Source organism: Myotis myotis, unplaced genomic scaffold, assembly GCF_014108235.1.
Source record: "Myotis myotis isolate mMyoMyo1 unplaced genomic scaffold, mMyoMyo1.p scaffold_m19_p_14, whole genome shotgun sequence".
Classification (NCBI taxonomy): domain Eukaryota; kingdom Metazoa; phylum Chordata; class Mammalia; order Chiroptera; family Vespertilionidae; genus Myotis; species Myotis myotis.
Window position 1 is genome coordinate 34,063,310 of NW_023416318.1, and position 22,659 is coordinate 34,085,968.

At 49.7% G+C, this 22,659-nt stretch overlaps 1 long non-coding RNA gene across 1 annotated transcript in view; it reads left to right on the forward strand.

Annotated features, from left to right (window-relative positions):
- Positions 1–742: 742 nt before the first annotated feature.
- Positions 743–22,659, forward strand: part of LOC118668754 — a 36,823-nt gene continuing 14,906 nt past the window's right edge. The window contains exons 1-2 of the long non-coding RNA XR_004971751.1: positions 743–873; positions 2,531–2,634. This is a non-coding gene — a long non-coding RNA (uncharacterized LOC118668754). The remainder of the gene's footprint in view (positions 874–2,530; positions 2,635–22,659) is intronic.

Here is a 22,659-nt window from a genome sequence, read left to right on the forward strand (position 1 = left end):
CCTCCGCCCCTCCGCCTGCGCCTCCGCCTCCCGCTCCGGGCCGAGCGTCCTCGGCGCCGCCTCCTCCGGCCTCCCGGCCCGGCCTTCCCCGCTGACTGACAGCAGGACCTCCTCCCGCGGCCGTCCGGGCCTGGGAAGCGGCGCGGAGGCGGCCCGGCCCTGCCCAGCGCGCGGCCCCCGGACTCCGGCGGGGGAGCGGGGGAGGGGCCCGCGGCGGCCCCGCGACGCGCGAGGGCTCCCGGCCCAGCGCCAGGGCGGATAACGGGGCCGTGGCTGCGGGATAACGGGACCGGGAGGCGGATAACGGAGCCGGCGGGGCGGGGTGGGAGAGCAGGAAAGGGGCGAGGCCGCGGGTAACGGACTTCGCGGAGAGGACGAGCAGCTGGGGTCGGTGTGGAGATCCGTGTGACCCCAGAGCGCCCTTCCCGGGACCCGGGGCCGGAGGTCGGACGGGGCGCAGGAAATTCCCGGGGGTCCCGCCTCCCTCGGGTGAGGCTGGGGGTGACGGCTCCTGGCCCAAATCCCGGATTCGAGGGAGGGGTGTTGGGGGGAGGACGCAGAGAGGCTTGCACCTGCGAGCGCGCGTGGGACGGGAACTCTGAGATCAGAGGAATAATCATGTTTTCGGAGACGCACTGCTCAACCTCCTCTCACAAGTCTTTCCGATTTCTCCTTGTCCCTAACCCCTTCTCCCCTCGGGGATCCCTGCATTCAGACGCGGTCCGCAGCGGATCACGAACCAAATGCATGCTAGTGGTTTCTGCAAAGAGTGCGTTTTTACCCACGGACGTGCGTGGTCCATACCGTCTGTGGAGTGGGTGCGTTGGTGTGTCTGCAGGGGCCACTGTGTCGAAGGCAGGGAGTGTGTACTGTGTAAGTTGGTGCTGGCTCCACCAGAACCTCTGGTCCCTCCTCCTCCCTCCCTGATTGCATCATTAGTGCTAATTGAGGGGCTTTCACACGCCAGTGCATTAGCTGTTTGGAGTGAACTCCCCCCTCCTGGGAGAGATAAGCCGCTGCCCCTCCCCCTCCCGGCCCTCCACCTCCCCATCGCCCTGGAACTGTCCACCCCAGCTCCTCTCACCTTCCTGGGCACCTTCCTGCCTCCCTCTGGTCCCGGACTGATCAATCACATTCCTCCCCCGCAGTGTCAGAGATTGCCTGGAGAGGTGTCAGGGAGGGGGAGGAGGGCCCAGGGCCTCCTCCTTAAGGGGGTGTCGGGGAGGGGATATTTTCCTACAGGGGGGCCAAAGAAATCTGGTGTTCCTACAGAGCACAGAGTTACTGTCATGAGAGAGAGGACAGAGATTCTTGGACATGGAAGGGCAGAGGAGAGAACTGAGTCCTTGGTCTCCAGCCTGTGATCCCACCGAGGTTGGGGCACTCAACCCCGATTCCTGGGGTCCCAAAGACTCAGAGGGCTGGGGTCCAATCTAACTTAGCAAGCCTGGGGGAGGCAGAATGCGAGAAGCCACGATTCCCCTGAGAACCTTGGGTTTGCTCGAGTCCTGTCTGGTTCAGTTTAGCTGTTCTGCCCTGCACTGGCCCATGGCTGCTGGGTGTGTGTGTGTGTGGGGGGGGGGGCGCGGGAGGCTCTGAGCAGATGCCCTCCCCAGCCCTCACACCAGATGTCTCTGGTCTAATTAACTGTGCTGGGAAAACCAACCTGGGTTTGTAAACAGAGCTACTGGCTAAAGTCAGCAGGGAGCAGCAGCAAACAGCAAACATTCCCCTCACACTCAGCTTCAATTCAATCCAGCCCCCTGGGGAAGAGGAGAGAGCCTGGCTGATCAGGAGGCCTCCTGGCCCACAGCTGAGTCAGGGAAAGCTTATCAGCCTCTGTGACCCCAATATGGCTTTTCCTTACCAGTTCCGGAGGGTCCCCTACTGGGGAGGAAGGGGGATTCTGGGAGGAACAGAGTTGCTATCCCAAGACAGGCTCTGCCCCCCTTTGGATCCATGAGGGGGCCGTTGTGGGGGACAATATTCCTTCCAGAGCTTTCGATAGGGCCTGCGTTGCTCTTGGGTCTTGGAGAGAGAAGCCTCTGCAGTGGGTAGGACTTGGCATCGTGGGCCTGTAGCTCAGAGTTGGTGAATATAACGCGAACATTGTTAAGTTCGTTACACATCATGTAGGTATTATAATAACATGTTCCAAAATTAGATAATTATTCTTTGCCAAGCTTCAGTGTTTCTGTTATGGTTTGAAAGTTCAATGCACACAGGGGCCTGAGAAACAGGCACAAATGTACGTACAGTGCGCACACGTAAGCCCCGCAGCAGCAGCCTCGCACGCAGGAACAAAGGCATTTCAACTCTTTCCTTCTCACACTCACTCTGTCGCCCTCACCAGCTCTCAGACACACAGACATATACAATCTTTGATGGAAATAGGTTTTTGGCCTCTGAAAAAAAGGACTTAACTTTCTGAACAGATTAGAGTTTCTGAATTGGCAGTTCTTGAGTTCTTAACCAAATTTTGCTCGTTTGCTTTTTTTTTTTTTTTTTTTTTTTTTTTTTTGCCACCCAGGGAGAGGAATCATCCTTTGAAAGAATTGAAAAAGACACAAAAACCGCTGCTTCAGGCTCCAGGTCTACAATCTGTCCACCTGCTCCACCCCAAAGAACTGGCAGGTCAGTATCCTGGGCCTCCCAGACCAAAGTCCTCAGGCCAGTGTCCAGCTCAGACTGCTGAGTGCTCTCACTCAGGGCCCAGCAGCCCTCCGACAGAGGGTCTGTCTGCAATGCGAAGGCTCAGAGCTGCAGACGCATGAGCTTTCCCTGCTCCTCCCTCTGCTTACCACACCCCACCCCGCGCAAAGGCTAACTTAGATAGCAATCCTTGGGAAGGAGCAGATGGCTCCAAAATGCTAAATTTCTTTGGAAATGTCTTTTAGATAAACAATTTCTACATGTTTTGTCAGATCATCCTACGCTGCCTGGATTGTAATACCAACCTTTCAGCAGCCCTCTTTTTAATTTTTTAAAATTTTATTTTAGAGAGAGAGGAAGGGAGAGGGATAGAGAAAAAGAAACTTCCAATGAGAGATGTGGATCCGATACCTCCTGTATGCCCCCTACTGGGGATTGAACCTGAAACCTGGGTAAGTGCCCTGACCAGGGAATGGAACTGGGTACCTCTTGGTTCATGGGTCGACGCTCAAACACTGATCCACACTGGCCGGGCTCATCAGCACTCTTAATTGTCTACCTTTTACCTCCAGCCTAGGTCTCAAACACTTCTTTTGGAGAACAGTCATCCCTTGGTATTCATGGGGGGATTGGTTCTAGGAATCCGTGAATAGCAAAGTCTGAGGATGCCCAAGTCCCTTATGTAAAATGGACAGTATTTGCGTGTAATCTATGCACATTCTCCCATATACATTAAATCATCTCTAGAGTACTTATCATATCTAATATAATGTAAATGTTATATAAGTAGTTGATACACTGTATTGTTTAGGGAAGAATGAAAAAAAAGTCTGCATGTTCAATACAGACACAACTATCGCAGGCCTAACTACACAGTACACGTCAGCAACAATGTAATGTTTTCACTCCAACTATTTTCTGTCCATGATTGTTTGAATCTGCGGGTGCTGAACCCGCAGGTGTGGAGGGCAGACGGTATTACTCTCCAGCTCAGTAACCTGGAGCATGAACTGAACTGAGCCTCAGGCCTCTGTGAGTGGGCCCTGCCCTCCACCCTCTCATTTCCCTGCACAGAGCCAGACTCTCGAAGACTGGTACTTGCACTGCCTCCTGACTCACAGCCATCGTTTGCATTCCTTTTTATGTTGCCCTCCCACTTCTTCCTTCCCGAAGTGCCCTCTTCTAGCCTTTCCACACACTCTTTGCTGGTTGCTTCTTCAAGGTCCCCCAGGAAGTAGTGAGCTCCAAACAATGCCTCTCCAACTGGGGTGCCTGGCTCCCTGGGACCTGGGAGGTTTATTCTGAGTTCTGTGGATTTATTTCCTTTAAAAAGAAATGTCCAAAACTTCTCAGGTCTTGCAAAACTTGGAGTAAACTTGGAGCCAGAGAAACCTGGGTTCAGATCTTATTAGCTGAGTTATGTTGGGCAAGTAGTGTTCGTTTTCTCATTAAGAAGATGGGAGATAATAATAGTACCTACCATATAAAGCTGTTGAGTGGATGATATGCAAAGTTATATAAAGTGCCCGGCACAGGACACACCCTCAGTATGTGTAATCTATTGCTAGTATTAACAATAACATTAAATAAACACCTGTGATGACATGTTAGGCAACCCAGTTGGCTGTAATGCTGCCTGGAGGCAGAAATGACATTACTTTCCATCTTGGTTTCCACCGGGCTCTCTCTGTGCCTGGAATTTTTACGTTTTCCCAAATCAGCAAAGCAACAGTGGATCAGAAGAGGCCTCACTGCCTTCCCCACCCTGCGGTGAGCTGTGGAGGGAAGATCATGAATCAGGACCTGATTCCTGATGCCACAGTGACCCAGAGCAGGGAAGGCCTCGGCTGAGAGCTCTGGGGGCAAGAAGCTGGGGGAAGGATCGGATTCAGAAAGGAGGGGGCAGGGAAAGGGGTGGAGCCAGGCAGCCTGCTCCTCAACCCCCACTCCCCTCAGGTAGGAAGTTAAGTGGACGTTTCCAAAATATAAAAAACAGATGATGAAGGTCAGGTTTCCTACACACGGGGGAGTGGGAGCCCTGAGGCAGAGTCCCCAAGAAATGATCTGAGACAGAGATGGGATCAGAGAGAGAGAGAGAGAGAGAAAAGACAAGATAGACAAAGATGCAGAAACAGGGAGACAGATAAAACTCCCCGAATCTTGAGAAGGGTAGTCAGACAAACGCAGAGCAGAACGCCCTGGCTCAGGAGAGCTCTTTCTACCCATCTCTGGAAAAGAGCTTAGTTCCTCTTCGTAGGTCTCAAGATGGGAACATGAGCCATTGTGGTTCCATGACCCTGGCAGAGGGTGAGGCCCTCCGGGACCCCAGAAACCAAAAGGCTCTGCAGGCTCCTAGAGCTCTCACTGCCCAGGCTGGTCTCTCCGTCTGTCTGGGCCTCCAGGTCTGTGATCCAGTGTGTCCCTCTCAGTCCCCCTCCACCCTAACCTCCCCCCAGCCTGGCTTTCCCATCCTCCCTCCTCCCTCCTGCTCAGCCTCACCCAGCAGCCCAGAGAGATGCTCTATGACAGCTGCTCTGTCTCTCCCTTTCCTGGCTGTCTGAGATGTGTTTCCTGTCTCCTTCACTGTTTCCTCTGATTGGAGGAGCTGGGGGTGGGGTGGGATGGGGCTAAGGAGAGAGAAGGCTGAGAGCCACCTATTTAGATCCATCACCTGGCATTGGACTTAGCCCAGAATAGAGACTGTCCTAAAGACCCTTTTGGGAAGGGAGAACAGTGAGGGCTGCACTCCTGGGCCTCTGGTCCCCGGGGCCGATGGAGAGCCAGGTAGTTGGCGATTGGATCAAGGGGCGATGGATGGACTCTGGTGGCAGGTGGTAGCGGAGGGGAGGCTTTTGCCTTTGTCCAGAGGCCTTTGCATGGGAGAGGGAAGGGACCTGGAGCATGGGGACCAGGTGATTGGGTCTGACACATCCCATCTGACCAAGCCAAATGCACCCTGAGTCAATGGGGCAACTTTTTCTTCTAGGCCACGGCCAAATAGGAAAAGCCCGTTCTTTTTGAGCAGCCTCAGGGCTGTGGTTTGGAAAGCAGAGAGAAGAGAGGATGAAAGAGAGGCTATTGAGTTTGTGCATCTGGTTCTGGACCTTTAGATGGTTGACAATTTTCTCCTCCTTCCCCAGCTGCCCCAGGAGGCTGGCCTGGAGCCAGGTCCAGGAGGAAGACTGCTCCTTACAATTCAGGAGGCCTTGGCTTGCCTCTGCCCTCAGGAGCTTACCCAAAACCATCAGGGATGAACACAAAGGAGATTATGCAGGGTCTGGGGGTTAGGATACAGGCAGGAAAGAGCGGGCCCCTCCCTGGAACCCCGATGGAGGACCATCATGTACTGAAAGCCGGCTGTGTGCCAGGAACTGTCTAACTTTTTGATACAGAGTGTGAGGTCAGTATGATTACACCCGTTTTATAGATGAGGGAATTGAGGTTCATGAGATTAAGAAATCTGTTAAGAAATCTGTCAAATGTCACAGAAACTGTAAGTGGCAGAATAGGCCGCCATGAATGAGAAAGCAGCGACTCAGGCCCTGATTCGGCTCTTCTCTTAGCTCTTTGTTGGTCTAGGAAAAAATTCCAGTTAAAGGGAAAGACAGAGATGCGAAGAAATGCCACCAGTCGGAACCAAGATAGAAGTGTATTAAAGGTTATTTTTGCCTCTAAGCAACAAAGTTTGGTCATAAAGATTTATTATTTTATTGTTCTTAATAACACTAATGATAGAGCACGCTTATTAAATGCCTTTCATCATCATTTAATCCACTTAATACTTCTAGCAGATAAATACTGTTATTATCTCCAATTTTCAAGATGAGAAAATTGACATGGAGAGGTTAGGTAACTGTGGCAGAGCTGGATTTGGACGCAGATGCCTCTGACATCAGAGCCTGTGTTCTGCCATGGTCTGTCCTGCCGCCTGTAGTTTATGGGCTGGGCTGATCTCAGCTATAAAAACCCCAAGGTCAGTCTTTCCAAGCCCAGCACTGCAATCTGGCTTCAAAGAGGGGGGTCTGATGATGGTTGAGTCTTTGAGGACAGGCCCTGCAGGGGGCGGGGGCAGTGGGAAGAGAAGGAGGGAAGGAGGGGCAGTGGGGAGACCGCCACCACCACCATGGGAAAACCACAGACTCAGGAGCTGAGACTAAACCTGTATGAAGTGTTTTTCAGACCCCAGCAGACCCTGCAAACCATTCCTTCTTTTCCTTTCACTGTGGGGGGAGGGGGAGTGAAGGAGGAGGGAACAGATGAGGAGGGATGGTTTACAAAGGGTTAACGAGACTGGGAGTCTGCATGGAATGAAAATAATTATTTGAAAAATTCCAAAAAGTACAAAAAAGGAAGTAAAAATTACACAAAATCCCTCCATTAAAAGAGATTATATATCATAAGATGTGAAAGCCACCTTGCCTGCCCCTCCAACCCCACCTGCAGAGGTAACCACTGCGAAGGATTTACTGTGTAAAGGCTCTCTAAGATGCCCATGAATTCATCATGTCCTCCCCCCGACAAGCTTCCCTCGGTGACTGTCTCATTTCTGCACCAGCAGGCTCCAAGGCACCTCAGAGTCTCTTTGATGCTTCCAGACTCAAATTCAAGTCCTGTGCTTTTAAAAAAACTGCCTCTGGGATTTGCTTCTTTATGTTCTCACTGCCATCCTCCCCAGTCCAGGCTCTTGCTCTCACATCTGGTCTGTTGATTGGGTCCCCTCCGTGTTCTTCTCCCACCTCAAAGCATGTATGGGCACCAGATTCATCTGCCAAGAACACTGCTTCCAACACATCGTTTTCCTGTTCTAAAACCTTTGATGATTCCTCGTCATTTGGAGAATAATTTAGCTTGGCATTTCACGTCGGTCACAACCTACCCGCTCCATTCTTGTACCCACAAGTGCTTCCTGGCTCTGTTGCAGCCTGGCTGCTTCCCCAATCTTGGAGCATGCTCTGCTACTCCTTCCTTTCCTCACCCATCCAAAGCTTGCCCATCCTTCAAGGACCTTCTCCAGACTTTTTTTTTTCCCTCCAGAAAACCTTCCCTGACTGCTTTCATTCACATCCTCTGTTCCTTCCCCAAATGCCTGAAAACAAGGCTGTACTTCATGGTTAGAGAGTCCTCTGGTTGGAAGAGATGTGGGGTCTTACCACAGAATGGTAGTTCCCAGCCTGGAGCCCAAAGATGTATTAGAAAGGGGGGAGCTACGTCAACATTCCAGAAAGCCTGTAGGAAAGGATACAAATTTCACGATAAGTTTGCCCAATCAAGAAGAACATTGATGTTCTTTGCTGTGGCCAGAATTATATCATGCACTGAATCTCTTCTGTTCATAAATGACATCAGTGATTTTTTAAAAATGAAAATGGTGGTGGTGGTGGTGGTGGTGGGGAATTATGTTATATAAGTGTACCCTGGTAGGCAAACTCTTTTAAAGAATCTAGGGTTTGTGGGGCAGCAGAATGAATAAAAGAAATCCTTGATGATGAAAAAGTTATTGATCCTGTCCATTCTCCTGGCCAAAGTAGAACTCTTCTCTGCCATTCAAATAACTCACTCATCCCATCCCCCATCCTTGTGATTGGCAAACTCACTTTCTCACAGGTTGCCAAGACCTTAGTTGATTGTAGCAAATCTACACTGTTTTCCTCAAGACAGCTCTTCAAGTATCCTATATAATAAAAGCCCAGCGACCATAACAGTGTGACGACCAGAACTACTGCTCGACCAGTGGCTATGAGGTGCATTGACCACCTCTCGGTCCCTCTCCCTGGGCCGCAGGCTCCTATTGCCAAATGGTGAATGGGGAGCTGGGGTGGGTGGCAGCAGGGTGGGACTGGGGACTGGTGAGCAGGCAGAACGCTGACCTCTTGGTCCCACCCCCAGCCCGCAGGCTCCGATCAATCACCAGATGGTGAATGGGGAACCCGGATGGGTGGCGGTGGTGGAGCGGGACTGGGGACTGGCAAGGGGAACCAGGGTGGGTGGCAGCAGGGCAGTACTGGGGACTGGTGAGTGGATGGAAGACAGACCTCTTGGTCCCTCCCCCTGGCCTGCAGGCTCTGATTGATCGTCAGATGGTGAATGGGGAACCGGGGTGGGTGGCGGTGTGGGAGTGGGGACTGGCAAGCGGGTAGAAGATGGCCCTGATCGCAGGCTAGGACTAGGGACCCTACCCGTGCATGATTTTGTGCGCTGGGCCTCTAGTTTGAAAATAAAATCTTTATTGGTTTCTGGCTTCCTAAAGGCCAAAGACAAAACCTTCCATGTTCTCTGAGGCCCCATATACTATAGCCTTGTCTACCCCTTCACTGTGCTGTCTCCTTTTCTTTGCTCTAGAGCAGTGGTCAGCAAACTGCGGCCCCTTGAGTGTGGCTCTTCCACAAAATACCACATGCAGGCGCGCACGTACAATGCGATTGAAACTTTGTGGCCACACTCAAGGGTCCAAGGAGCCACATGTGGCTTGCGAGCCGCAGTTTGCAGACCACTGCTCTAGACCACTGTTCCTCATTTGCACCTTGCTCTCTTCCCCTACTTACTTTTCCCTCTGCTTGAAACTCTCTTGTCTCCCCTCTTTGCCTAGTTATTCCACTCATCCTTAGAGTTCAGTTCCTAAGAAACCTCTTCAAGGTAGTCTTTTCTGATCACTCCCGGTCTGGGTTCTTGCAGCGATATGTACCTATCCATTGCAATACTCGTTGTGGCTGTAATTTCTCTCCTTGTATCATTTGATTGAAGTTTGTCTACTCTTGACTATATACTCCATAAAAGCAAGGCCTTGTTTGATTTTTGCTCCCAATATGTCCCCACCACCTAGCACAGTGACAAGGCCTATAATCAATTAGTTAATACGGACTAATATTGTTATTTTCTATTTCACAAGAATGTTAGAAAGAATAAATGTATGCACTGGCATTTTGTCAGCTCTGAATCAGCGCCTATATAATTTTAGTTGTGATTACTATTACTGTTTCTTCAATTACAGTTTGATCTCCTAGATGTATTCAGATGTATATCCCTCATGCCTTCCTTCCACTGGGTACCCCTTCTCTTGGTAATGAATGACCTGGTATACAGATTGAGCTTTTCCCCCTCACCCACCTCTCTTTTTCTGTTTTAATTGGTTGTTGAATTAAAAAATAATCTGACTAAATGAAGTTACTTCTAAATGTTCAATCTTTCCCCTCCTCTCATTCCTTCCTTCCCTTTTCATCCTACTTTTATTGGGCACCTACTCTGTGCTAGACATCAAGCACATAACCAGGGACACAAAGATGGATGATGGAGCCTCTGTCCTGAGGTAGTTCTTGAAGTATTCTTGATGTAAGAGGGTCCCCTGGGCCTCTGCCCAGGTCATGCTCCTCTGATTATTTAGTCATTTGATAATGCTCCTCCCAAAGTGGGGACCCAGGATCTTGGCTCGCTCTCTGTGTATTTAAGTCTTAGCTCAGATGTCATCTCATCAGACAGACCTACTCTCTCCACATCACTCTGTTTGTCCTCAGAGCACTTACCATTGTCTGACATGACACTTATACTTTTACTTGTTTGCGGTTAGTCTCCCCTCATTAGAATGCAAGCGCCACAAGGGCAAGGTCTTTGTTTTGTTCACTGCTGTATATTTAGAGCTCCAAGTGGTGGCAGCATACAGTAGGTACTCAGTAAATAATTGTGGAAGAACTAAATGTGACATTCCCGAGACTTTCTGCCAACTCAAGCTGAGCACTTCCCCTCCTATGGTTTGGACACCATACCTCTAGTAATGGGCTTGTCCTCTGATATTTTTCAGGAATATCAGCTTTGTGCCAGAGGCTAAGTAACAAATGTCTCCTCATCAGCAGAAAAAAAATTCTTTTCTTCCTCTTAACCAATCCCAGCCTCTGTATCATGAGTCTGACTTCTTGCTTCCTGCAACTGTGAGCCGAACTGCTCCCCAGAACTTACCTGTCTTGTGTCTCATTCCTTCAGGGCTTTATTTTGTGACTTTAAAGGTGACAGTCAGTTAATCCAATAACAGAATTCTGCTAATGTGCTAACGAGAGAGGGTAAAAAAAAAAAAGAAAGAAACGCTCCCCGCTCCCTCCCTTCTGACTCAGGTAACATCTGTGCTTTTAACAGGGCCCTTCTGGAGACAATTAAATAAATGCTTTATTGAAACAATAAAATTAATAGGGGTCTCATGGAACTCAATGAAAGGTTTTTAAAAATTAACTTCATTGTTTTTTAAGCTTCAAATTAAGCTTTGCTAGGCAAGGGGGTGGGCAGGCCAAATTTTTATTAAAGCAGGTCCCTGCTCACAAGGCCACCCTTGTGGGGATTGAGATCCCAAGCCCGGGCTTTTCCTGCAGAAAGGCCATTGCTGCCATTCTGAGGCCTGGTTGTAAGGGGCTCCCCCCCATTAGAGGCGAGGCTTTTCTAAACCATAGGTCTGGTTCTGTTCCTGGGACTCTGTAACCTCAGAAATTTACTAACTCCGGGCTTCATGAGATTAGGATGCCCTAGGTCAGGTGTCCCATCAAAGGAAATGTCATGATGACATTTGTCATGTTGAATGAAACAATGAACAGTGGGAACACTCATTCTGCCAGGAAGTGGGGGAGAGGGCATTTGTCTGGTTCTGTTTGTCTGGATCCAGGCCCATCCGCCCCACCATATTGCCTCACAACCTCTGGCCCGGCCTTGTGACCCGTGGTCACCCATTTCTCCCTAGGAACCATTTTCAGCCTCAAGAAAGGCCTAAGAAGTCAGAGTTTGTCAAATTAGGACCTGAGGCCAGAGTTTCTGGAAAACTTATGGGTGGTTCTGCTGGTGGGGGCTGGGAGCAGCTGTGATGTGGGACCAGGGGACTTATTCAGGAAGGGTTTGTCCAGTTTAGAGGGTGATGAGACCCTGGATGGGGAAATTCTTGTGGAAGATGTGGTTCCCTGTCCGGATGGATGGAGCTGGCATAAGACTGTCTTCAGGACTCCTCATTATTCCTATCAAGGTAGCACATTGATTCAAACCATCTGTGGGCTTGTGAGGTCTGATTAGACTTGGCGTTTCCAACCCTGAGCTCCCGACTTACGCCCTATGTGAGTGTGAGGAGCAGGCTGGAGGTGCGGTTGAGGTCCGGGGTGGACCCTTCTCTCTGAGGCCCAGATTCCTTGCCCCCAGTGACTCAGGGCACATGCAGCTCCAGGCCCCTTCCTCCCCTCACCTGGACTGCCAACAGGCATTGGGAAGGGTCCTGAGCTGAAAGTCAGAAGGTTTCTGCTCCCAGCTCTACCCTTAACTAGTGGTGTGACTTGGAGAAAGTTATTAGTCTTTCCAGGCCTCAGTTTTTTCATCTGCAAAATGGGGATAATGATACCTGCTGTGGTTGTTTTGAGGATCAAATGGGGCACAGGTGTGAATCACTTTGAAGTGCATGAAAAAAAAGTAGTATGAAAGTTGTTGTTTTCATGTTGGTGTTCCCCATCTGAGGGAACAGGGCTTTCTTGCCCTGGAGTTGCCATCCTCTGAGTACTGGGTTCAAGGCATCTTTGGGCTCTGGAAGGGGAAATGAAACTTTGGGGGCGGGGCTTTGTTTATTAACTCCTCTAGAGGGCTTCTACTTTCTCCCCTGGCCCCCAACACCCTCCTACTCTTCCAGAATGGAGATCGTGGAAGTGTCTTTGTTCCCACTCTTTTATCCCCGTATATCTCTTCTGTCAACACATCTTAGTCCTTTCTTTGAAATCTATCCCTCACCTTTTCTTTCCCTGTCCCACTGCCATCACCTTAGTCTAAGCCATCATTACCTGGGTTTCCTCAGAAGCGCCCCAACTGGTCTCCCTGCCTTTGTTCTTCCTCCCTTCCATGCCTTCCTGAACAGGGCTGCCAACGGCCACTCCCCTGCTCAGGAAAGCCCAATGGTTTTCTCATTGTCTCATCAAGTCTATTTCCCCTGTGTGCTTCAAAGTCTTCCACTCCTCTATTACATCTGCTCTAGGCAGCTTGGTTCCTTGTATTCCCCCTCCCCCGCAGCCCCACTGCCCCCGCACCCTCCTTTACAACCAGACCCACTTTCCACTGTCCTCCAAAAATGTTGTGTCCATTCCCATTTCTGTGCCTTTGCAAAGGCCACTCACCTGCTTGGAGTAGAAATACTCTCTTCTTCCTCTCTGTCAATTCTCTTCAATCTGCAGCATTCAACTCAAGTTCCTAGATACACCCCCAGAATGTTCTTAAGAGGTTGTCTATGGGACTATCTCCTCACTCTAAATTCTTCTTGCTTTTATTGGTAGTATTGATTTAATATCAATTATCTTTCATTTCTTGTCCTCCTGCTCTGCTTCCCTTACCTAGATGATAAACTCCTTGAGGGTTGGGACCCTTTCTTCTATCTTTCCTGTAAAGTCTTGGTTGATTAAGGTGGACAAAGAGGCCTGGTTTGGTGGGTGGAGACTGTATAGAGATGCTCTATTCTCCATAGAGATTTTGTGTCCCCTCCACTCCTCCCCCAACTCCTGTTCTTCAAAATCCCCTCTTCCCATGTCTTCATCCATCAGTAATAAAGCAGGAACAATAGGGGTTTCTTTCTAATTAAAGGAAGCAGTTAGTGTTTCCACTTCAAAGCCCTGAGAGAGAAGACTTTTGTTCCTCAGGCCTGGGAGCTCTGGGAGCCTGGTTGGGTGGGGAGGTAGCGCTTCAGGCCCAGCCAAGCATTAAGCTCATGAACCTGAGATTCCCCCTGTTTGCAGGCTGAGAAGCTCAAATTTAAAACAACAATGTAATTTGGTAACTTCGGCTCTGATAAAACAGTTGGGGGAATTTCTTCTCTCCTAGCGTCTGAAGCCAATGTTATTACAGGTGTGTGTTTGTCTCTCCCACACCCTACCCGGCCCCTGTTGCCTCACCACACACAGCACACACACACACACACACACGCCACACCACACTCACACTTACGTTGGACTCACAAAGAGGACATGGTGCTTGCTTAGTGGGTACATCCCCTCCCCCTGTTTCCAGGGCAATTTGGCCTGCACTGTCCCACATACCCGGTTACTCACACATATCCTCTCTCCACCTTTAAATGTTCAGGAACAAGGCACTCTGGCTTGAGAACTATTCTCTATAAGTCAGCTTGGCAGAGAGGTGGTCTCTTCATTTGACATACACCAGCCACAGACTGATCCTCTACACTAGACCCAGATTGATTCCCATCCTCATTATAAACTGGCCACTACCTCTGACCACAGACTGAGACCCCAAAGTAATCATAGACTGAATGTAGCTATAGTCAAAGGCTGAAGCTCCAAAGTGGCCATAGTGTGCCTTAACAGTAGATCCAATAAAGAGCACAGAGTAGGTCTTTGTTCTAACAAATCATCTCTCAAAATTGATCCATTGATATAAAAGGTGGAAAGAGAGCTTTTGGCTTACTTTCTCTGGTGAAACTCTGTAGAGCCCACAACACCCATCCATCCACCCATCCATCCATCCATCCATCCATCCATCCATCCATCCATCCTATACGGAGCACCTATTCTTTGCCATATAGTGGTCAGCAAGGCTAAATATAGACTCTGTCCTCAAACATCTCAGTGTTGGAGTAATAGCACAGGTTTTGGCATTTTATGATCCTGTGTTCAAATTCACCCTCCTTGATGTACTAAGTGGGTCATTTTGGACAAGTTACTTAACCTCTCCAAGTCTCAACTTTCTCATGGGTAAATTGGGGATAATAATTAATAATAATAATAATAACCTCTAGGGATGTTAAAAAGATTAAATGAGGTTATCTATCAAGTGCTAACACAGCGCCTGGCACAAAGAACATGCTCAATAAATAATAACGATCATTCATTTAGTTATTATTCATTCTGGTGGACATATAGACAGACATATCTAAAATGACAAAACAGCATAAGAACTGTCCTGGTTACATGTACCAGGGGAGCCACGAGGAGACTGGGTCTGCTGGGGTTGTCAGGGAAAGCTTATGTGAAGGTGGAGGTTGGGGGTGGGGCTGGAGGCAGCCCCTTGGATAGAGGCTTGAGGGGGTAGGAGTTTGCTTGGTTAACCAGGCCTGTTGTGTCCAAGAGGAGGAAATGACATGCATGTTCCACTGGGGTCAAGAATAGCATCCCCCTGCAACCATGGATGGTATATTTTGAAGACCACAGACAGGTACTATTCTCATGCCACCAATTAATCAACTCATGCTACTAACTGATAAAGGTGAGAGTGCTCTAAGCATCCAGGAGTGTCTCCAAGGGCATTTGATGATGCTGGTGGATGGTGATGGTGACACAGTGCTGTGGTCGTGGTAAAGCGATAGTTTAAGTAATGGATGACTGAGGTCTTCTGGCTATGCACCTTGCCCCTGCTCTAACCATGCCTTCCAGATGCCACCCCCTTCTCCCCCTTCCCTTCACCTCACTGCTTGCTTTCCTCATCCCCCAAGGCCCCTGGGTTCGAGGTCTAATCTGGCTGTTTCCGCACACGCACACGTGATGCCGCCAGCGTGGGGCATGGCTGCCCTGCTGCGGCCTTGCTTGCTCCCCTGATTATTTCTTCTTAATTGAGCGTAAAGAATGTGAGGAATGTGGAGTAGACCGCAGGAGGAGGGCTGCTGCAGCCCCCACCATGATCCTGGATTCTAGGCTCTGGATGGGAGAACTGCAGATGGCTGCTGAACCCCACATAGTGTGTCATTTCTGGCGCCCCCACCTCACCCCACAATGGTGGGCTCACTTCTCCAACTGTTGATCAGTCCCTTCTCTGCACTGGGGCTTTCTTTGCTCTCCTTTCTGCACAAGGAATTTCACTTTGTAAAACTGGCCAGGATTTCCCCTCTTCCTGGGAGTCTGCCTTGATTACAAGCCCTCTAACATTGATAATCCTTAGCTACCTATAATTCCAGGTGGAACTCAAAAAGCTATTCACTCTCCTCTGGTGGAGGAGGGGAAGCAATGCTTCTGGCTGCTCCTTGGTCTTGTTTGGCTGCTGGGAACCCTGTGCCTGAGCTATGGGAAGATGAGCTCAGGTGTGAAGCCAGGATGCTTGCCCGTCACCAAGGCAGCCAGGTGAGTCACAGCTGCAGTGTGACTGTGAGGCCCGAAGGGAAGTGCTTGCATCTCCTCTGTCACTTTCTTCTGCTCACTCAGGGCCCAGCCTCCCGCCTTCTCAGGTGGAGTGTGACTGGGAGGAGGAAGCTCAGGTGGAGGACTCAGACCTGGGTTCAGGTGCTGGCCCTGTCCTGCCATCTAGTAGCTGTGCGACCGCAGGTGAATTTGTTTATCTTGTCTGAGGCCGGTGCCTTATGAGTGAGAGGATGGTGGCATTTCCACACGTGTGGGTTGTGAAGATGAAATTAGATGTGCTAAATAAAGCATGTGAAGCATGTACTAGGCACTCAGGAAGCATTAGTTTGGCTCTTTGGAGGAGACTGGAAGAAGAGGGTGAATTTTGTAAAAGAGGTCTTATTTCCTGCAGTGAATGCAGTAGGCCATCCCTAGAGATCATCGAAGGACCAGCATGATGCTGAGAAACCCAGTCCGAGGACTTCCACCCAGATCCTGGAGCTGAGCTCTGCTAAAGAGAAGTACCGGCTCAGGGATGGGGGTGGGGGAAGATCTGGCAATCCCAGGGCTGTGGCTCTGGCTCCTGAAGAGAGGACAGAGATAGCTGTCTTCTTCCACCTCTCCTCCCCTGGGCCATGACCAAAGACAGTGACCGATTCGGCAGTGGGTGGAGTACGGGGTGTATTTAAAGAAAACATCCTGTCCAGGAGAGATGTTCTGTGTTGAGCTAGCTAATCCTCCTAGAATAGCTGCGTGTGGCCTGTCTTCTTATTTTCACAAACAGGACGGGGATGGGGGCTGGCTGGAGTGCAGGCCAAGCTCACCCGGAGGCGGGACTGGGCAAGGAAGGCCTCCTTGGACTGGTCCCACAGACTCCTGACCGCCTTCAGCCTCCTGCCTCCTCCACTCATTGGTAGGCAGTGGCCTGGGGTGCTGTGTCTGAGAGTGAACAGCAAGGCTGAGAATGCACTGATTATGTTCTGCAATTTCTGGAAAGTTCCTGCTGTTGGCGATTTGCAAACTTCTCTCGAGATGAAAATTTAAAACAAAGTGGGAAGTAAATGGGCCTCATGAGGGATGGCGCAGGGAGCTTTATCATTGGGGGTGTTTATGTGCGGGGGGCTCCTGAGCAGGGCCGTGGGCTCCTTCATCTTTATGGCATCCTGAATGCCGGCTATTAGTGGGACTTAGGAGAGAGGCTGACCTGCTGGGCTGACACTGACATTTCCCGGAGGGAGAGGCAGCATTGCTGCCCTCCCATCTGTGGCAGGAGGTGCCCAAGGAGAACCCCTGGTCCCAATGAAGCTGATTCAGTGGTTGGAGGCTGAGCTGGGGAAGGGCAGCAGGAGTTGCAGGAAAGTGCAGAATGAGGGGAATTAGGCCTGGAGCAGATGAGGATGAAATATTCATTTGCAGGAATCTATCTTCCTCAGAATCAGACTGAGCCTTTTCATGAAGTCAGATGTTAGACCTCTCTCTGCCTCAGAGCTGCACCCCTCCTAGAGCCCAGAAAGCAGTTCTGTGCATTGTTCCCCCAGCCCCAGCCCCATCTGGGTCTACATTCCTGTGTGCAGCCCCAGCAGCCTGGCGGCCATGGCCAAGCCACATCTGGGGCTCTCATGGTCACATCTGCATTTGCCCCTCTTAGTGCTGATTATTTCTATTCTGACTTTTATCTGCATCTGTGGAATCAGGAGGGGGTCTTTGGATGGTGGGTTCCCAGCCCCAGGAGCTGTCAGTTTGCAGGGGAGGGTTGGGGAGGACTCCATGTCACCCAGCCCAGAGGAGCTGCTGAGATAGGCTTTAGTTGCAGGCATGAGCTCCTATTCTCTGCAGGCATATAGATTCCTGGCTCTTTGGTTCCAGGAAGAGACAGCTGGGAGCGATCCTGGTAGAGCCTCACACCTCCCTCCCCAGGCCCTTTCCCTTCCCCAGTCCTACTCTGCCTATGCCACATGTCCCTTCTCCTCCAGAAGCTAATTATACTTATTACTGTTACTCACTCTAAATTATGTCTCCCAAATGACAAAGGGGAATGGTGGCAGAAGAAAAAGAACACTCATGTTGTATATGAGAGGGAGATAAATGTGGGGGATGGGAGAAGAGAGAGAAGAGGGAACTGAGCACAGGTCCCTTCAGTGAGCCACCATGAGCTACGTCAGGGGTCCCTGGTCTGGTTTGGAAAGGCACCAGCTAATGTCAACATGTAAGAGCAAGGGTTGTGTGGCCAAGACGCTTCTCATTTATAGGCTTAAAGTATCCATGAGAGGACTTTTCTGGCTTTTAAGCCAAAGTACCTTGGCCAGAGACTGGGTCTCTCAGCTGGCCTTCTGATCTGGCATCTTTGTGGCCAGAGTTCCCTGGTTGGGTCATCTTCTCAAGACTGATTGAGAATGGTGGTGGTAGAGGTGAGGTGCATTGAGCATTTCTTGATGTGGTCCTTCATAGTTGGACTGACACCTGGCCATAAAAACCCTGACACACCCAACTGGTGTGTCTCAGTGGTTGAGCGTTGACCTGTAAACCAGGAGGTCATAGTTCAATATCCAGTCAGGCATGTGTCCAAGTTGTGGGCTCAACCCCTAGTGTGGGGTGTGTAGGAGGCAGCCGATCAATGATTCTCTCTCATCATTGATGTTTCTATCTCTCTCTCCTTCCTTCCTCTCTCTGAAAGAAATAAAAATATATTTTTAAAAAATACATAACAACAGAAAGACCCTGACACAGCAACTAACCCAGGAACAAATAGAGGACTCCAGAGAGCCAGTACCTCCCCTTTGGTCTGGCCAGACCTGCTGATGTTCTGGGAACTTTGTAGGCCAGTGTCTCCCTGAGTGAGGTCCTTTAGAATGAAGTACATCCCTCATTTGCTTCCCCCATAGGACTAACACAAAATACAAGGTTTGGGGCAGAGAAAAGAAACTGGAAAGGTCCTAAATGGGACAGTGGGTGAGTGTATCCACAAGCCCATCTGTAAGTGTGTGTGTGTGATATAAACCACTAAGCTTAGAACAGTGGTTCTCAACCTTCCTAATGCCGCAACCCTTTAATACAGTTCCTCATGTTGTGGTGACCCCCAACCATAAAATTATTTTCGTTGCTACTTCATAACTGTAATTTTGCTACTGTTATGAATCGTAATGTAAATATCTGATATGCAGGATGTATTTTCATTGTTACAATTTTAACATAATTAAAGCATAGTGATTAATCACAAAAACAATATGTAATTATATATTCAATATATGTTTTCCGATGGTCTTAGGCGACCCCCGTGAAAGGGTCATTTGACCCCCAAAGGGGTCGCGCCCCACAGGTTGAGAACCGCTGGCTTAGACGGTCATCTTCCCTGTCCTGATTGAGGACTCCCCTCATTGAGTTCTGGAAGGCTCTGGGGGTATTCCCCAGGATGAGTCAGAATATTAGGTGAACTCAAATGAGAGTTGGCTGATCAGGAGGAGCACCCCCAAAGTAGTGGGGTGATGGTGGAGGGGGGTCTTCAGTGATTCTGCAGAGCTGGAAAGTAATGAGGTTTGGGGTTGTTTTCCTAAATCAGATCCTTTCCACCTATGCTATGATTCTCACATCACTCTGCAGTAGGTTTCTAGGCTTTGAGACCTCAGAGTCAACTCTCACTCATATCTGAGCAGAGACCCCATCTGGATCTCAAATGACGGAACTTGGTTTGGCCTCTAGAGCAGCCATACGTTCTCCATGTGGACAGAAGGGATCCCAGCGGAGGCTCCACTCACCCTGTGAGATATTGCTGATGGGAACAGTGATTCTACCCATCACATCCAGGGCTGGGGGCACTTTCTCAGAGTAACTAGCCTAATCTTCCTGAGCCTCGGTTTTCTCCTCTATAAGATGGTAGTAATAGTAATGCCTAACTCATAGGGTTGGTATTAATACAGCAATAAATGGGAAAAGTCCATTACAGTGCCTAACACCTCCTAATGGCTCAATGCACATGAACTCTTCCTGTTTGTTAATTCCCACCCCACAACAGACAACCTAGTGCAGTCAGGCTTGTGATGTACGTAACTCAGGGTGAGTCTGGAGCTGGGCTGTGGTAAAGTTTGGGATGAGGATAAAGGTATGGGGTTAAATTCAACAATTTTAAATCGTGTTTGGGTTGTGACTGGTTTGGGGTTCTTGTGAGGGATGGATTTTGGGATTAGGATGACAGTTGGGAGAATTAGGATTAGGGATGGAGTTGTTTTTAAGGAAGTCTTTCTCTTAGGAGTAGAATGACTACATCTGACTACATCCCAGCATAAACTCGAGAGACAATGGGGCTCTGCAAGACCAGCTTCCTGATGGGGTGCCTGGCCTGCCTCGGCCTGGAGCTGTTCCCAGGATGACCTCCACCTGTTTGCTGAAGTGAGCAGTGCAGGAGGTTAAGGCCTTTTGGGGGGTGGCTTGGAGACTAAGGCTAAAGAGAATGTGGCACCTCCCAGAGTCTTGGGTTTTGCTTTTGGGCTAGTCCCATCCCTCCAACACTGTTATGCTCTGTCCTCCTACCTCCAGCCCTCTCCCACTCCTCACTACACCCCACATTCTCACCTGTGGCCCCAGCCCCCTGGCACATCTAACAGGGAGCAGGCCGAGAGAAACTGTGGCCTGGCCTCCGCGCCCTCCCCCGCGCCCCCCCCATCCCCAACCTTCTTCCAGCCTCCACCTCCTGGGGGAGGGTAGGACACAAAGGCCGGATCTTTCCACCAGCCCCATCCTCCTCCCTCTGGCCCCTCTCCCTCTCCCTCCCTGGGCTGGCAGAGGCCAAAGAAAACAGAGCGCTTCCCCAGCCCACTCTCACTCTCTCCCTCACTTCCTGCTCCGGGAAGATGGTTTACTCCCTCCCCTCCCCTGGCTCAGGACCTGGCCTTGGTGTCAAGTTTCTCCAGAGCTTCCAGAATTAGAGGCCCTGCCTGAGCTCACTCTGGACCCCTCACCTCTCCACCTTTCCCGCGTCTTTTATCCCTTGACCCAGGCCCTGTAGTAAAATTCTGTTATTCAGGTGGGGGAAAAATCCCATGGAAGGAAGGCTCTCTAGGGGGTGGGGAGCATGTAGGATAGGAGGCGGGTGGAGGACAGTTAGCTGCTGTGCAGAAGGAAACTGTGGGTGGGTAAGAGCCATGTGAACACAGGAACCAAATACACTTCCTTCAGTTCTGCTCACCCAGCGGAAAAAGTGCCTCTTGCAGCCTAGTGTGAATGGTGACCCTGGGACTGTGCAATGAGGTGGCCCTGGCCAGTGGTCAGCCCCAGAGGGTTAAGCAGCCCTCGGTCCATTTGTGCCCAACTCAGGAGACACGTCTCCCTCAGCACCTCTTGATTCCTGGATCCCTGCTCAGTACAGTTTCAAGTGTGGCTACCCTCCTCACATTGCTTCAGAGGGTCCTCTGCCTTATTTCCTCTGCTCTGGGGCAGAGCTTTGCCAAGGAGCCCCTCAGTTCCCGAGGGAATTGGGGGGGGGGGGGTGAGAGGAGGTGTTCTGAAGTCCTGGACCTCTGACCTGCCATCTCTCTTCATAAGCAGGTCTTGCTTCTGGCCCAGGCCATCCGTCCTCCTCTCTTTTTCACTTGCTCTCCCCACTTTCCCCACCCAGGAGTTGGGTCCCATTGAAATTACTGCTCAGTTGACTCAGAAACAGAAGTTCAACATCTGGGGTCTGGTGTCACAGTCCCTGGATTTGAATCCTTACAAGCTGGGAAACCTTGGGCAAGACACTGGACACCTTATTATTATTTTTTTTAATAGGCTTTTATTGATTTTTAGAGAGAGATTAGAAGGAAGAGGGATAGAGAGATAGAAATGTTGGTGAGAGGGGAACATCATTGATCAGCTGCCTCCTGCATGCCCCCTACTGGGAATCGAGCTCGGAAACCCCAGCATATGCTCTGACTGGGTATGGAACCATTCTATAACACAGAGCCGATGTGAGGATTAAATGAGACAATGGAGTATTGCACGTAAAGGAGTTGGTGTCATTCCTGGCATATAGTGTACATCTGACAGGTGACAGGTGTTATTATTATTACTGTATCTTGTGATCACTCCCCTGTACCTGAAGGCAGTTCCAGAGAGACTAGTGAAGGATGGTAGAAGAATGAGGTTCTGACTTCCCACAGGAACTGTGTTTCATCCTTCTAGAGTTCATCTTCGAAAGCCTTTTCTATTGTTATCTGAGTGGCTCTCTCTCCCCTTTCTCAAGTCTTTACTCAATAGCCACTTTCTCAGCGAGGTTTTCCCTGACCATCCTATCTGTATGGCAACCTGCCCCTCCCCCCTCAGCTCTATTTCCCATCCTTTAACTTGTTTTATTTTTTCTCCATAGCACTTTTTGTCATCTAACATTTCTAATATTTTACTTTACTTTTTTTGTTTTATTTGTCTCCTACTACCAGAATATAAGCTCCACGAAAAGAGGGACTTTTGTCCATTTTATTGACTACTGTATCCCTCCTGCCTAAACAGTCTCCACACACTGGGAACCAGTAAATATTTGTCGGATGGTGCTCATTCATGATTCATTTAGGAAACATATTTGGCCATCTCTAAAATGGGCCCGGTATGTTCCTGGTGAGCTGTAGCCGATGATTCCTGAAGGCTAATTCACAGACCAGCTACATCAGAATAATTCTGGGGCATGTATTAAATACACAGATCCTACTCCAAACCAAATGGATTAGAATCCCCCCAGGTGGATGTGCATTTTAACAAGGATGCAGGGTGATTTGATGTGCACCAAGATTAGAAACCACAGCTGGACAACCTGGAGGACAATAATGGTCAGTAAGAGAATGGAGCATCACAAAGGAACACAGGGTGACCAGTCAGGAGGCCATTGTTACAATTTAACTCAGAAACAAAAATGGCTTTGACTAGGGTTGAGGCCTTTGAGATAGAGAGAAGTGGATGGATTCAGGGGATTTTCAGAAACTAAAATCTA